General features: G+C 45.4%; 1 non-coding gene across 1 annotated transcript; it reads left to right on the top strand.

Moving 5' to 3' along the window:
• Window positions 1-10,342: 10,342 nt before the first annotated feature.
• Window positions 10,343-10,425, top strand: TRNAL-CAG. Its single transcript has one exon. It is a non-coding gene; the product is annotated as a tRNA-Leu (tRNA).
• The last annotated feature ends 5,361 nt before the right edge of the window (window positions 10,426-15,786 follow it).

Below are 15,786 nucleotides of genomic sequence, written 5' to 3'. Positions count from 1 at the left end.
GATTCTGTTGCTTCAGTAAACTGTACTGTTCATTAATCTAGCCATGAGAGTTCTCCTTAAACGTGACCAGACTCCTTACATCTGGCCATGCTAGTTCATGGAATGCAACTAGACCGAAGGTGTGTCATGATGTTGTGCATCTGTAATCATGGTATCCCAAAATATTGGACATGACCAGACCTGTGGTGCCAAATTGGGCATCACTCACGGCCACCGCCGGCCCCTCTGGTATCTGAGGACAAGCTGGAACACGAGGGGGTTTGTTTTCTGCCAAATTCCTTTCCCCTTTAAGGCAACACCTTGCTTGAAGTGCTGTAAGCTAAGAAGTTGTCATAAATAGAGTTCTAGGATGCAGTGCTGGGCTGTGTGTCTTTCTCCCGGGAGGATGCGGAGTATGAGGCTCGTGGTGTGCACAGCCCCAAGGAAAGCTCTGCCTGTTGGGAGCGCAGCCCCAAGGAAAGCTCTGCCTGTTGGGAGTGCCTGTTCTGAATTTCACTGAATGTTTAGAGTTGGAAGGGACCACAGAGATCATCTAGTCCAACTCCCCTGCTGAAGCAGGATTGCCCAGAGCTTGTCAGAGCATGTTACTCAGGAGCATCCAGGTGGGGCTTGAAAATCTCCAGAGAAGGGGACTCCACACCCTCCCTGGGCAGCCTCTTCCAGGGCTCTGCCACCCTCACCCCAAAGAAGTTCTTCCTCAGATTTGAGTGGAACCCTTTATGTTCCAACTTGTGCCCGTTGCCCCTCGTCCTGTCACTGGGAACCACTGAAAAGAGTCCAGCTCCCTCCTCCTTCAACCCCCCCTTTAGATCCTTGTCAGCATTCATAAGGTCTCCCCTCAGCCTTCTCTTCTCCAGACTAAAGAGTCCCAGCTCTCTCAGTCTTTCTTCATCAGGGAGACGCTCCAATCCTTGAATCATCTTTGTAGCCCTTCACTGGACTCTTTCCAGTAGTTCCCTGTCCCTCTTGAACTGGGGAGCCCAGAACTGGATGCAGGATTCCTGTGTATCAGTTCTGCCTGTGTGGCTGCGGTGCAGCTCCAGTTCCAAAGCAAAAGTGAAGTCCAGTAAGATCTTTCATTCAGCTCATGATGTGATATCGTGAAAAATGATGCTCTTGGAACTTTCTCGTTTCATTTTGTCAGTTTAAAAAAATAATTAGTGTCTTTACTGTTGTCCTGAGCATAGGAATAAATTGCAAAATAAATGCAACTTGTGGTTATTATGTTGTTGCTCTGTATATGTTCCTTGTTTACCAATTATATCTTACCTCTAGGGTAATCAGCTTTAAATATCCACCAATAATGTGTACGTCAAATGGTACTTATCCTAGAAGTACACCCAAGTAATCTATGCACATACATTAGGAGTATGCCAAAGTGTTTACTTAGATTTTTTAATGCGATGTTCTGTATAATTTTCCCATAGATTAGATACTGCAGGAAGTTTGCATGTATTTTTCTCCTAAAAGCTACATTCAGTAATAATGGGTAGTATTTATAGCAGTTGTGATGAATTAGAAAACTGATTGGGTGAACTACTTGATTGCTGCTCATTTAGTAGTTACGCTTCTGCCAGATACCTCGGTGAAGTTTTGCATGGGCTTTGGTGTGTTTGAACCTGCCCACACCAGCTGGGAGCAGCTGAGGACAATGAGAACGGCCGAGGCAGTGGGGAAGTCACAGGAATGTTTGCAGCACATGCAGCTTCAGTCAGCAGGAGATATTAGCTGTTTATAGATATCTTGGCAGCCTTGTGTGCTCCAAATAGTTGTGTGTTGGCTTTAAGCACGGAAAAGCACAACGATTGTACCGCTCCACCAGCAGCAGGCAGTTCAGGGACGGAGGTGCAGTCCCCTGAGTACCTTCTCGATGGTAGAACTCAAAATCTTTAAGATCCTGAAGTGTCTACAGATGTTATTCCTCTTCTTTCTCTTGTCACGCCAGCAGCGAGATGGCTTTTATCTCTTGTCCCAGGTGTGGCACAGATCTCGATTCCTGGAGGAACTGTTTCTCAAAGTATTTGGTGTCCTGGCTTGGATTAGAAATAGTGTGACCAGCAGAAGCAGGGAGGTGATTGTCCCCCTGTGCTCAGCTCTGGGAAGGCCACACCTGGAGTGTTGTGTCCAGTTTTGGGCACCTCAACACAAGAGAGATCTGGAGGTGCTGGAGGGGGTGCAGAGGAGGGCAACGGAGCTGGTGAAGGGCCTGGAGAACAAATCGTATGAAGAGCAATTGAAGGAACTGGGACTGTTTAGTTTGAGGAAGAGGAGGGTGAGGGGAGACCTCATCACTCTCTACAACTACGTGAAAGGACACTGTAGAGAGGTTGGGGCTGGTCTCTTCTCACAGGTAATTAGTGATAGAACAAGAGGGAATGGCTTCAAGCTCCAACAGGGGAGGTTTAGGCTGGATGTGAGGAAAGAATTTTTCACAGAAAGAGTGGTCGGGCATTGGAACAGGCTGCCCAGGGAGGGGGGGGAGTCCCCATCCCTGGCTGTGTTTAAGAGCTGTTTAGATGTGGTGTTGGGGGATATGGTGTAGGGGAGGACTTTGTAGAGTAGGGGAGATGGTTGGACTCGATGATCCCAGGTGTCTTTTCCAATCTAAATGATTCTGTGATTCTATTCAATATTTTTTCCAACCTGAATGATTCTATGATTCTGTTCAATATCTGCTCACTTCATGGAGCGTACCTAAGTAGGCAGTGGATGTTTTAAGATCTTGTGTGAAGGAAGCAGCTAAGTCTCCTCATCCTTCTTTCAAGATTAGGTCCTTTGGGCCATTTCAGGGACTGGTTTTGAAGATTCTCTTCACAAGAAGGACATTTAAATTTTCATTACTGTGACATCTGAGATTGTCTTTGACTCTTCTTGTCATTAAACAACAAGCTTGGCAAGCATTTTGTGGTGTCTTTGGGATATTTTTGAGCACGGTAAAGTAGGCAATGTAAAACATCTCAAGAAAATAAATGTTTGCATGTTCTCCTGGAAGGAGTATGAAGCTTGTGAAGTGTCATGGAGTAGTATTTCCATTATGTCAAACTGCTCAGAATTGCATTTATTCTGATGTGCCTAGCACAGTGGAGTTATTCTTACATGCCAAAAATACATTGTGTTCCTGTACCTGATCTGTAGAAGGAAGAAGATCCCCTCATGAATATTAAGGGAATGTTGTCTTTCTTGCTTTTACTGATGTGCCATATAATCTCTATTTGCACAAAGCACAATGGACAAAGTCATTGTTATATCAACAGAGTTTGTAAACACATTTAACCAGACAGTTGACTCGGGTTTGTGGTGGGTTTCCATTGCTGCAGTTGTAGTGCACTCGGAGTGCAGGTGAATCCAGTCTGGCTTCTTTCTCTTAGTTGCAAAACCTGGAAAAACAGAAAAAAATAATAGCCAACATTTTTGCCTTGGTGTGTTTGTTGTTTTTTTTTCTTTAAAAGGTGATCTTTCTTAGTTGTACATTTCTTTTTTTTGTCTCTAAACCCATTAGGAACAGCTCACTGGTCACTTTACTTACTAAGCTATGGATGGTTCATGACCACTGGTGGTGGGAGCATCCCTCCTCCTGCTTTTTCTAGAGCCACACGGAGTTTTACACCGTGCACACTGCTGTGATTTCTCATGCTGTTACTGTGGCACTTGGATCTAGGTGTAGGTACCCTTAGGCTGAAGTGCAATTAATTTTAGTTCTTTATATAGACTATTAATAATGTTTGCTGTGTCAAAACTGTGCTGATACTGGTACTGCACAGCACATGGAGCGAGTGTGCCTGCTGCCAGGTTGCCTATCACAGGTTGGATCTTGGAAGCCCTGGGAGGCAGCCAGATAAAGTAGATGGGCTTTTATGTATTTGCACGAGAAAGGAGCAAATGCTTGTTGCTGGGTCAGCTAATCCCACTGAGCAGAAGTCAGGCCCACATGATGCCAGGGTGCGTACATCTGTCCCTGAGAGAAGTCTGATGTGAAGAGAGAACCTGGTATGAGGTGTCCTTCTCCACTTTACTGGCATAATTTTTTTTTTTTTTTTTCACACTGTGCCACACTGGTGCTGAGTTGGAGGATTTTTGAATGCAAGATCGTCTGTTGGTTCTGAGAAGGGGAAAAAAGAATTCTTTGTTAGCCCTTAACGAAGCTTTCATAGGAAAGAGTATTTAATAATGTCAATGAAGTTGGGACTGCAAGGAAGAAGGCTTTTTATTTAATAATGTCAATGAAGTTGGGACTGCGAGGAAGAAGGCTTTTAACAGACTGAGAGCATTGGTGTTGTTCAGCCTGGAGAAAAGAAGCCTCCAGGGATATATATATATATATTTATATAATGGCCTTCCAGTCCCTGAAGGGGCTACAGGAGAGATGGGGAGGGACTCTTTATCAAGGAATGTAGTAATAGAACAAGGGGTAATGGGTTTAAACTGAAAGAGGGGAGATTTAGATTAGATACTAGAAAGAACTTCTTTGGTGTGAGGGTGGTGAGAGCCTGGCCCAGGTTGCCCAGAGAAGCTGTGGCTGCCCCATCCCTGGAGGGGTTCAAGGCCAGGCTGGAGGGGGCTTGGAGCAACCTGGTCTGGTGGGAGGTGTCCCTGCCCAGGGCAGGGGGTTGGAACTCAATGATCTTGAAGGTCCCTTCCAACTCTAACCATTCTATGATTCTATGAGAAAAGGATGAGAAATACATGCCTACTTTTGTTTCTTAGATTATATTTATGGTTTTATGTTGTTAATCAAAATAACGCGGCACAACTTCTCGGTCATGCTCTGTGTTAGTCCCTAGCCCTGCAGAAGTGGCTGGCTGTCACGGTCACCAGGGCAGATAGCATCCTCAGGAAGTGCTGCTGAAGTGCTGTACAGATGTCCTCCCTTAACCTCATCCCTCTTGGTAGCAAAGCAAATAATCCAATTAGGTTCCTTGGCTCTGTCTGATGTTGATCACAGGCTGCCTGCAAACCACTGAGACCTTTGGTTACCATCAGTGATGGCAGCTCGACATCGTCAGCAACTGGTTGCTTCATGGGTAACAAATTGTTCAGTGTTTACTCTAGGAAGGCTGCCCAAGGCTGTTGAGCATCTTTAGGATATGGTTCTTGATTGAAGAATGAATAATTCAAAATTCCTACCTAGTTTTGGTGTCCGAAGAAAAAAGAGAAAAGGATAAAAATTAAAAACCAAGGGTGCATTAAAAATGAGCAGATGCTGGCATTTCTTTGATTTTTTAGTGAAAAGCGTGTGTAAGAGAAAAGGATAAAAATTAAAAACCAAGGGTCCATTAAAAATGAGCAGATGCTGTCATTTCTTTGATTTTTAGTGAAAAGCGTGTGTAGAAGTTTCCTTTGGCAGTTATTTTTAGGATGCTGCTTAATTGATTGATTCTGTTGTAGTGGAAAACCAGTGATTAGTGAGAATGTACTCTAAAAAAAAAAAAGTTGGTGAAAAAGTCTAGTGAAAGTTGTTTGACTCCGGATGGGTTCAGTTGTAAGAGTGAAAGCAGAGTTACAATTCACTTTTTGCTTATTTGCCAAATAGCATTGACATAATGTTAAGTAGCAGATAAAGTCAACACAAGATGAAATTTATGCTCTTGTCCGGAACGCTGCGGAAATAGCAGCTGCCTGCTCTTGTTATTAAGTCCTGGATTAGTGAAAAGGCCACACAATAACAGTTTCAGGAAGGAAAACAAAATTGAAGTTCTCTGGAGAAGTGAGCGTGCTAATGGGTATTATGGGGTATCTCTGCTTGATGTCCGTGTGGGAATTGGATGGTAGTGGTTGGAATTGGAGGAGTGAAGGGTTATAACAGTGACACAAACTGTCACTTAGGGGAGAAAATAACTAAAATATGCATTTAAAAATCCTATCGTAGCTTTCATAAAAACAATGTGACACAGTGGTTAATGGATTTTTTAATACGATGAAACCATAACAGATTATTTATGTCCGTTCCTATATCGAACTATTTGCAGGAACCACAATAAAACAAAGAAACAGGGATTCGTCGTACGTAATGCTGTATATATTTATAATATTTATCTCACAACATTCTTACATGGTTTGGGTTTGGATTTTTTTAGTCTCAAAACTTTAATTTTCCTCAGCAATTCCTGAATTTGTGCTGGACAGCTGTAGGATATAGTGCTGTGTTAGTTTGACTTAGTGCTTCTGTTACCATCAGTTAATGAGGAGATAATGAGATTAAAATACCCTTTCTTGTTAATTTAAAAGGATTAAAATATCCTTAATTTAAAAAGATTAAAATACCCTTTCCTGAGGAGCTGTTAATGAACTGTGTTGGGTTGCATCGACGATATGACAGGGAGGTGGTTATTGTCGAAGCAACTCTGGTGACACTCACTGGAGGGGTGAAGCCATTTATATGCTCATACATCACATTAACAGTCTGTATATATATATATATATGTATGTGTGTGTGCATATATATGGGCCCAGGTGTGATCTACTTCATTAAACATCTAGGAATGTCATCCTGTTGAAGTCAGGGTGGCTGGCTCCATGTGCAAACCTCAGGGACCTTACAAGCAGGTGTTATTTTGACAGAAGCTGGGCTTTTTGGTGCCACGGGTACTTTAGGATATGGCTGTTTTCTCCCACTGGTGGTAGTTTCCCAAAAAGCCAGGCTTTTGGTGTGTCCTTGTAGGCCCCTACTCGGCAGCACCAGTGGATGCTAGTGTGCTGAGGAGATGATGTGCCACTCCTGCCCTGGAAACGTGAAGGATGCAGGAGGCTGTTCTTCACAGAATCTTCTAGGTTGGAAGGGACCTTAAAGATCATCTTGTCCAACCATCAACCTAATGTTGACAAAAATAAACACCCACACAACAAACAAAATGCAACACCATCACTAAACCATACCTCCCAGCACTACATCAACCCGTCTTTTGAACACCTCCAGGGATGGGGCCTCAACCACCTCCCTGGGCAGCCCATTCCAGTGTCTGAGAACCCTTTCAGTGAAAAAATTTTTCCTAATATCCAGCCTGAACCTTCCCTGACATAACTTGAGGCCATTTCCTCTAGTCCTGTTGCCTGTGACTTGGGAGAAGAGACCGCCCCCCCCTGGCTACACCCTCCTTTCAGGGAGTTGGAGAGAGCGAGAAGGTCTCCCCTCAGCCTCCTTTTCTCCAGGCTCAACACCCCCAGCTCCCTCAGCCTCTCCTCAGGAGACTTCTTCTCCAGACCCCTCCCCAGCTCCGTTGCCCTTCTCTGCACCCGCTCCAGCCCCTCAAGGTCTTTTTTGTGGGAAGGGGCCCAAAACTGGACCCAGCCCTGATATGGTTCTTGATTGAAGAATGAATAATTCAAAATTCCTACCTAGTTTTGGTGTCCGAAGAAAAAAGAGAAAAGGATAAAAATTAAAAACCAAGGGTGCATTAAAAATGAGCAGATGCTGGCATTTCTTTGATTTTTTAGTGAAAAGCGTGTGTAAAAGTTTCCTTTGGCAGTTATTTTTAGGATGCTGCTTAATTGATTGATTCTGTTGTAGTGGAAAACCAGGGATTAGTGAGAATGTACTCTAAAAAAAAAAAAGTTGGTGAAAAAGTCTAGTGAAAGTTGTTTGACTCCGGATGGGTTCAGTTGTAAGAGTGAAAGCAGAGTTACAATTCACTTTTTGCTTATTTGCCAAATAGCATTGACATAATGTTAAGTAGCAGATAAAGTCAACACAAGATGAAATTTATGCTCTTGTCCGGAACGCTGCGGAAATAGCAGCTGCCTGCTCTTGTTATTAAGTCCTGGATTAGTGAAAAGGCCACACAATAACAGTTTCAGGAAGGAAAACAAAATTGAAGTTCTCTGGAGAAGTGAGCGTGCTAATGGGTATTATGGGGTATCTCTGCTTGATGTCCGTGTGGGAATTGGATGGTAGTGGTTGGAATTGGAGGAGTGAAGGGTTATAACAGTGACACAAACTGTCACTTAGGGGAGAAAATAACTAAAATATGCATTTAAAAATCCTATCGTAGCTTTCATAAAAACAATGTGACACAGTGGTTAATGGATTTTTTAATACGATGAAACCATAACAGATTATTTATGTCCGTTCCTATATCGAACTATTTGCAGGAACCACAATAAAACAAAGAAACAGGGATTCGTCGTACGTAATGCTGTATATATTTATAATATTTATCTCACAACATTCTTACATGGTTTGGGTTTGGATTTTTTTAGTCTCAAAACTTTAATTTTCCTCAGCAATTCCTGAATTTGTGCTGGACAGCTGTAGGATATAGTGCTGTGTTAGTTTGACTTAGTGCTTCTGTTACCATCAGTTAATGAGGAGATAATGAGATTAAAATACCCTTTCTTGTTAATTTAAAAGGATTAAAATATCCTTAATTTAAAAAGATTAAAATACCCTTTCCTGAGGAGCTGTTAATGAACTGTGTTGGGTTGCATCGACGATATGACAGGGAGGTGGTTATTGTCGAAGCAACTCTGGTGACACTCACTGGAGGGGTGAAGCCATTTATATGCTCATACATCACATTAACAGTCTGTATATATATATATATATGTATGTGTGTGTGCATATATATGGGCCCAGGTGTGATCTACTTCATTAAACATCTAGGAATGTCATCCTGTTGAAGTCAGGGTGGCTGGCTCCATGTGCAAACCCCAGGGACCTTACAAGCAGGTGTTATTTTGACAGAAGCTGGGCTTTTTGGTGCCACGGGTACTTTAGGATATGGCTGTTTTCTCCCACTGGTGGTAGTTTCCCAAAAAGCCAGGCTTTTGGTGTGTCCTTGTAGGCCCCTACTCGGCAGCACCAGTGGATGCTAGTGTGCTGAGGAGATGATGTGCCACTCCTGCCCTGGAAACGTGAAGGATGCAGGAGGCTGTTCTTCACAGAATCTTCTAGGTTGGAAGGGACCTTAAAGATCATCTTGTCCAACCATCAACCTAATGTTGACAAAAATAAACACCCACACAACAAACAAAATGCAACACCATCACTAAACCATACCTCCCAGCACTACATCAACCCGTCTTTTGAACACCTCCAGGGATGGGGCCTCAACCACCTCCCTGGGCAGCCCATTCCAGTGTCTGAGAACCCTTTCAGTGAAAAAATTTTTCCTAATATCCAGCCTGAACCTTCCCTGACATAACTTGAGGCCATTTCCTCTAGTCCTGTTGCCTGTGACTTGGGAGAAGAGACCGCCCCCCCCTGGCTACACCCTCCTTTCAGGGAGTTGGAGAGAGCCAGAAGGTCTCCCCTCAGCCTCCTTTTCTCCAGGCTGAACACCCCCAGCTCCCTCAGCCTCTCCTCAGGAGACTTCTTCTCCAGACCCCTCCCCAGTTCCGTTGCCCTTCTCTGCACCCGCTCCAGCCCCTCAAGGTCTTTTTTGTGGGAAGGGGCCCAAAACTGGACCCAGCCCTTGAGGTGGGGCCTCCCCAGTGCCCAGGACAGGGGGACCATCACCTCCCGAGTCCTCCTCCCCACACTGTTCCTGAGACAGGCCAGGATGCCTTATTATTATTATTATTATTTATTGCCCTATTATTTTCTTATTAAAAAAACCCCACAACTCCCCGAAATAGGTATTTGCTGGGAGCTCTGTGCAGGTACCGCGGGAGATGGGAGCTCTGGATGGGGAATGTAATGAGCCTGTCACTCCTAATTGTGCACAGTAATTCATAGCTGCACGAGCCCGAGTCCTAAACAGGGCTGTGGTTAATGCCCAACCACAGCGGGGTCGGGGCTGGCATCTGCCCCAGCTTTCTGTCCCCTGTTTGCACAGAGGGTATGGCAGAGACACCCCACTCGCCTGCAAAATCCGGACATTTTCCGTTTTATCCTAACGCGACACCTGAGAAACGGCGGTACCCTTATTATTATTTATTGCCCTATTATTTTCTTATTAAAAAAACCCCACAACTCCCCGAAATAGGTATTTGCTGGGAGCTCTGTGCAGGTACCGCGGGAGATGGGAGCTCTGGATGGGGAATGTAATGAGCCTGTCACTCCTAATTGTGCACAGTAATTCATAGCTGCACGAGCCCGAGTCCTAAACAGGGCTGTGGTTAATGCCCAACCACAGCGGGGTCGGGGCTGGCATCTGCCCCAGCTTTCTGTCCCCTGTTTGCACAGAGGGTATGGCAGAGACACCCCACTCGCCTGCAAAATCCGGACATTTTCCGTTTTATCCTAACGCGACACCTGAGAAACGGCGGTACCCTTTGGATGGGAGGGTGGTGCGGGCTGTGTCCCGCGCACCCAGCCCTGTGGGTGCTGTCCCAGGGTGTCGCAGAGGGACACGCGGGGCTGCAGGGGTTAACCCTCGGTTTAGCGGCGGGTGTGGACCTACAGAGGGTCAGGATGGCCGAGCGGTCTAAGGCGCTGCGTTCAGGTCGCAGTCTCCCCTGGAGGCGTGGGTTCGAATCCCACTTCTGACACTTCTCTCTTGCGCCCTCTGGAGGTCGCGTTGGGGGGTCGGGCCCAGAGCTATCTGCCAGCCCAACCCCATAGCCTTCTGTGAAGGGCTTTTAAAGGCAAACGTTATGATATTTACTGGGTTCATTGCATTTTACAGACCAAAGAGATTCCCCTAAGAACTCTGTGCTTCCAAAAGACGTCATTAATTACTTCTGTAATCCAGATTTTCCAAGATGCAGTCATAGAATGGTTTGGGTTGGAAGGGACCTTAAACATCATCCAGTTCCAACCCCCCTGCCCTGGGCAGGGACACCTCCCACCAGACCAGGTTGCTCAAAGCCCCATCCAGCCTGGCCTTGAACCCCTCCAGGGATGGGACTTCCCTGGGTGACCTGTTCCAGTGTCTCACCAGCCTCATAGATCTCAGGAAAGAAAATTTCACTAACCTAAATCTCCCCTCTTCCAGTTTGAAACCCTCAACCCTTGTCCTGTTGCTACATGCCCTTGTAAAAAGTCCCTCTCCAGCTTTCTTGTAGGCCCCCTTCAGATACTGGAAGGCCACTTGTAAGGTTTCCCTGGAGCCTGCTCTAGTTCTGGAATTTTGGGGTATTTTTGTGGAGGCTTTTACTCTCTGAATGCATTTCCACAGGGAGAGGGTGTAATGAGAAATGACTACCCATACGTGTGAAGTAGAGGTACCTTCTGAAAGCTACTCAGAGTTGTTTATGGAAAAGCGTTACACAGAAACTGTGCTTCCTTGATACTGCTGAATAATTTGGCTCTGACCCACTGAAGCATTTATGCAGGGACAGCTTAATTTTACAGAAATAAGCTCCACTGGGATCCTCCAAGCTCTGTGGTACTGCATGTGCCGGGACGGTCAGCTGCGTTTGGGCCCAACAAGTCTGAAGACTCAGGTCGACAGTACAAATACCCCACTAGGGAACATCTGCAAGTACAAGTTCATTTAAATAACAAATTAATAATAGGGGTAAAGTGTGCTTAATTTTATGCAATATTTGAACTGAAATGTTTGCAGATGCCTTGAAACAAAGCTTGTGTCTGTAGCGTCATCGGGTGGCTGTGGTGAGTTGGTGAGTTTCTGCTTGTTTGCATGAAAAACAAACTACCAGCATGTTGAAGGGAAGACCCAGTGATCCCAGCTACAGATGGAAAATGAATAGAGGAGTTATTGGCCCCAAACTCCAAAGGTGGTCAATTGTAGGATTGTTTGGATTTCACTTTGTTGTATGGCTCTTGTCAACTTGATGTATACACAACACTGTGAACTTTCACAGAGCTAAATGGTGAATTTTAACCCTGAGCCATTGTCTTTTAAAATTTATATATCATATTTATCAGATAGAAGCTGATCTAAAAGCTGCCACCAGTTATATATTTACTGAGGAAAGGTGTAACTGTTCTGCAGCAGTTGGGAGCTGCTTGGTGCATATGGATGTTCGACTCCCAAAATGTTTACTGAGCTGTGGTAAGGAGTTGAAAATAAGTACTTTCTTTGCGTACTTTTTCTAATATGCTCTGAAGTGACTCTGTTTTAATTAACAGGTTTTCATCTTTATTTCTATACTTGTTTTGAAATGTAAACTGTGCCTTTCAGGAGGCAGAGTCCAAGCGCTTCCCAGAAGGCAACTGCATAAACTGCATGAATTGACATCTGTGCTCTCAGCCCACGTTCAGGGGACCTGCTACTGATTTTTACAGGAGCAGTATTGCCCCGTAGGGCTTTTGTGCCATCAGAACCTGACTGGTGGCTCACACGAGTGAGCTTCACCTCTGTTATGCCCACATGAAAAGACGTGTGTGTTAGGTTGATGGGGTGAACTAGGATTACAGCAAAATATACAGAATGGCACGAGTGGCTTTCTGCTGCTGAGTTTGTGTATAGGGAGAGAATCCCCCTGCTTATTATAGAAAACAAAACAACAAAAACAAACCCCACCAAAAACCCCACGTCCCAGAAACAATGTTAGTGTGGGCATGAGCAATGTGTTTTGGCTGCCAGCAGGCATCAGACTGCTTTTGCTGGCATGCCAGATGCCTGTGATGGGGACAGTGTGTGAATGTCACTTTGAAGCACATAACCAAAATAGAACTTATTATTATTTAGGCTTGGAACTGCCAAATAAATTTTTATATTTGTTTCATGAGAAGTCTGCCAAAAAACCTACAAAGGCAGCTGTGTCCAGTAGCACACAATGGTAATCTACAGAAAGAGATTTATTTACTTAAAATTTGCTTCAGAGTAAATTTAATGTGAGTTTTTCCAAAATCATATAAATCTTCATGTAGCCTACTGCTTTGGAAAGAAATTTTTCAGAGAGGGGTTGCTTCCCTTCTTACGCAGGTCACTGCCAGCAAAATGGCAATTTTGGGGAAAGGAAGCAGGAAATCTCAAAAGGAGTTTTCAAGTGGAAGTGAGTAGTTTCAGAACCATCCCGTGAAGTGTGAAGTTCTCTGTGCCTTCTGATGAAGGTTAATGATGATGAATGCAGGTGCAAGGACTTTAGGATTAAGGTTGAATGATGAAATAGGTTTCTTTATTGTTCTCCAAAGATGTCTGCTTTGCTGCTGGCCAAAAAGCCTTAAATCTGCCCCTGGTTATACCTGGCCTTTTTAGTTCTTCTGTTTCCAAAGGTGATGAGTTTTGCACAAACCCTGTTTGTATCCTCTTGCTTGAAATTTGTCTTAGAAGCTCTTCTAAGGAATACAGAGGTTGAACTGCAGACTGACCACCCTGTATTTCTCTATCTAAATTCCTAGTTTCTGTGAGCTCCCTCCCTGCCCGGTTCTGTTTCTTGTCTTACAGTTTATAGGAGTTGTCTGGTGCCTCTCTGCTGAGGTCACCCAGTAACTTCATTTGTCTCAATCTAAGCACTGAATTTGTGCTCCCTTATATTAGGATTCCTGGGGAGGAAATGTCCAGGTTATTTAGCACTAGCCATGTGGTTGTGGAGTGCAGTTTTCAGTTGCTCCTTGCCCTTTCTGGCTCTGGCCTCCACCTTCACAGAATCACAGAATGCTAAGGGGTTGGAAGGGACCTCTGGAGATCATCTAGTCCAACCCCCTGCCAAAGCAGGTTGCACAGGAGACAGAGACCCCGCCACCTCTCTGGGCAGCCTCTGCCAGGGCTCTGCCACCCTCAAAGGAAGGAAGTTCCTCCTCATGTTTAGATGGAACTTCTTATGTTCAAGTTGGTGCCCTCTTGTCCTGTCCCTGGGCACCACTGAAAAAAGCCTGGCCCCATCTTCTTGACACCCACCCTTTGAGTCTTTATAGGTGTTGATCAGATCCCCCCTCAGCCTTCTCTTCTCCAGACTAAAAAGCCCCAAGTCCCTCAGCTCCTCCTTGTAAGAGAGATGTTCTAGACCCCTCATCATCTCTGTAGCCTCTGCTGTCCCCTCTCCAGCAGTTCCCTGTCCTTCTGGAACTGGGGAGCCCAGAACTGGACCCAGGAGTTCTTTTGACTCCAGTCATTCTTCTTGATGGAGCTAAAACTACTGTGCAAATAATTGTAGGGCCAAGTTCTGCTGTGACTGAGACGAAAGTGGGATTTTAGTGCAGTGGAGAGTTTGTCTGAGGGGAAGGCAAAGTGGCCACTGCCTCTTCCATTCCACATCTGGTGTTCAGTGCCCACAGGTGTGTTTAACAAAAAGAGCTTTTGGCTGTTTGTAGGAGGCAGGGTGATAACCACTGGAAGAAGCAAAAATAAGTGGGATGGAGCTCGCCATGGGGATCTGGCAGTGTAGGGAAGGGTGACAGTGGCTGAGATGTCACTGAATTTCACTGAATGTTTAGAGTTGGAAGGGACCATAGAGATCATCTAGCCCAACTCCCCTGCTGAAGCAGGATTGCCCAGAGCTTGTCAGAGCATGTTACTCAGGAGCATCCAGGTGGGGCTTGAAAATCTCCAAAGAAGGGGACTCCACACCCTCCCTGGGCAGCCTGTCCCAGGGCTCTGCCACCCTCACTGGGAAGAAGTTTCTCCTCATATTTGAGTGGAACCTCTTCTGTTCCAACTTGTGCCCGTTGCCCCTCGTCCTCTCACTGGGAACCACTGAAAAGAGTCTGGCTCCCTCCTCCTTCAACCCACCCTTTAGGGATTTATAGGCATTGATAAGGTCTCCCCTCAGCCTTCTCTTCTCCAGGCTAAAGAGTCCCAGCTCTCTCAGCCTTTCCTCATAAGGGAGATGCTCCAATCCCTCCATCATCTCTGTTGCCCTTTGCTGGACTCTCTCCAGCAGTTCCCTGTCCCTCTGGAACTGGGGAGCCCAGAACTGGACGCAGGATTCCAGTTGTGGCCTCCCCAGTGCAGAGCAGAGGGGGAGAATGACCTCCCTCAACCTGCTGGCCACACTCTTCCCTCTGCAGCCCAGGATCCCATTGGCCTTCCTGGCCACAAGAGCACACTGTTTACTCATTGTCATTTTACTGTCCACCAGGACCCCTAGATCTTTCTCTTCAGAAGTTGTCTCCAGCAGGTCCCCCCCTACCCTGTAGTGGTGCCTGACATTCTTCTTCCCCGGGTGTGGGACCCTACACTTTTCCCTGTTGAACCTCATGAGGTTCTTCCTTGCCCAGCCCTCCAGCCTGGGCAAGGATCTTCTCCCAACTTTGGAAAGCCATTAAAAATTACCAAGCAGCAGTTGTTTCCTTGGGCTCTGCTTCATTTTTAGTTGAGTGCAGCCCAACTGTTGCCTTGGCAGAGCCATGGCTGGATGCTGCCCCCCCAGCGTGCTGCTTGGAAGGACTCTCTGGGATCTCCTGGGAGCTCATCCAGGCTGGCCCCCACCGGGTAGAGTTGCCTCTTCACTCTGTTAAAGAATATTTTGGGAAGAGATGGCCTGCTTGGGGTTGGGATTTTTTGCTTTCCCCCCTCTCGGAAGTTCAACCTGCAGCAAATCAACGTTAATTATGGCTTAAACTGTAAAGCTGCTTGTACACTGTTTGGACTTCCCTCTCAGACATCAGAAGACCACAAGATTCCTTCTGCAGCTTCACAGAAATGCTGCATTGCTCTGGTCCGTCGTGTTTAGTCGGCTGGTTTTCGATGATGCTATTGAAACCTGCTGCTGCAAAATAATTCAAAACTTCCTGCTGTTTTCGTTCATTTTGCTTTGATTTGGATACTACATTCTGGTCAGGTCTGACCTCCAGACGGGATTTAAATGATAGGATTTAAAACTGTTCAGGGGGCCTGCACCAAAGAGTAACTCTTTTATTGGAAAACTGAAACCCTGTGCATTTTAAATTGCATAGTAATTAAAAAAAAATAGAAAAAAGAAGAAAAAAGGGCACTGCAATGCAGGTATCACATTGTATGTGACTACACAGATTTCCCAGTCTGTGATTGCAGGTTATGT

Source organism: Calidris pugnax, unplaced genomic scaffold (assembly GCF_001431845.1).
Source record: "Calidris pugnax isolate Ruff unplaced genomic scaffold, ASM143184v1 scaffold283, whole genome shotgun sequence".
Classification (NCBI taxonomy): Eukaryota; Metazoa; Chordata; class Aves; order Charadriiformes; family Scolopacidae; genus Calidris; species Calidris pugnax.
This window is presented reverse-complemented; position numbering and strand designations above follow the sequence as displayed.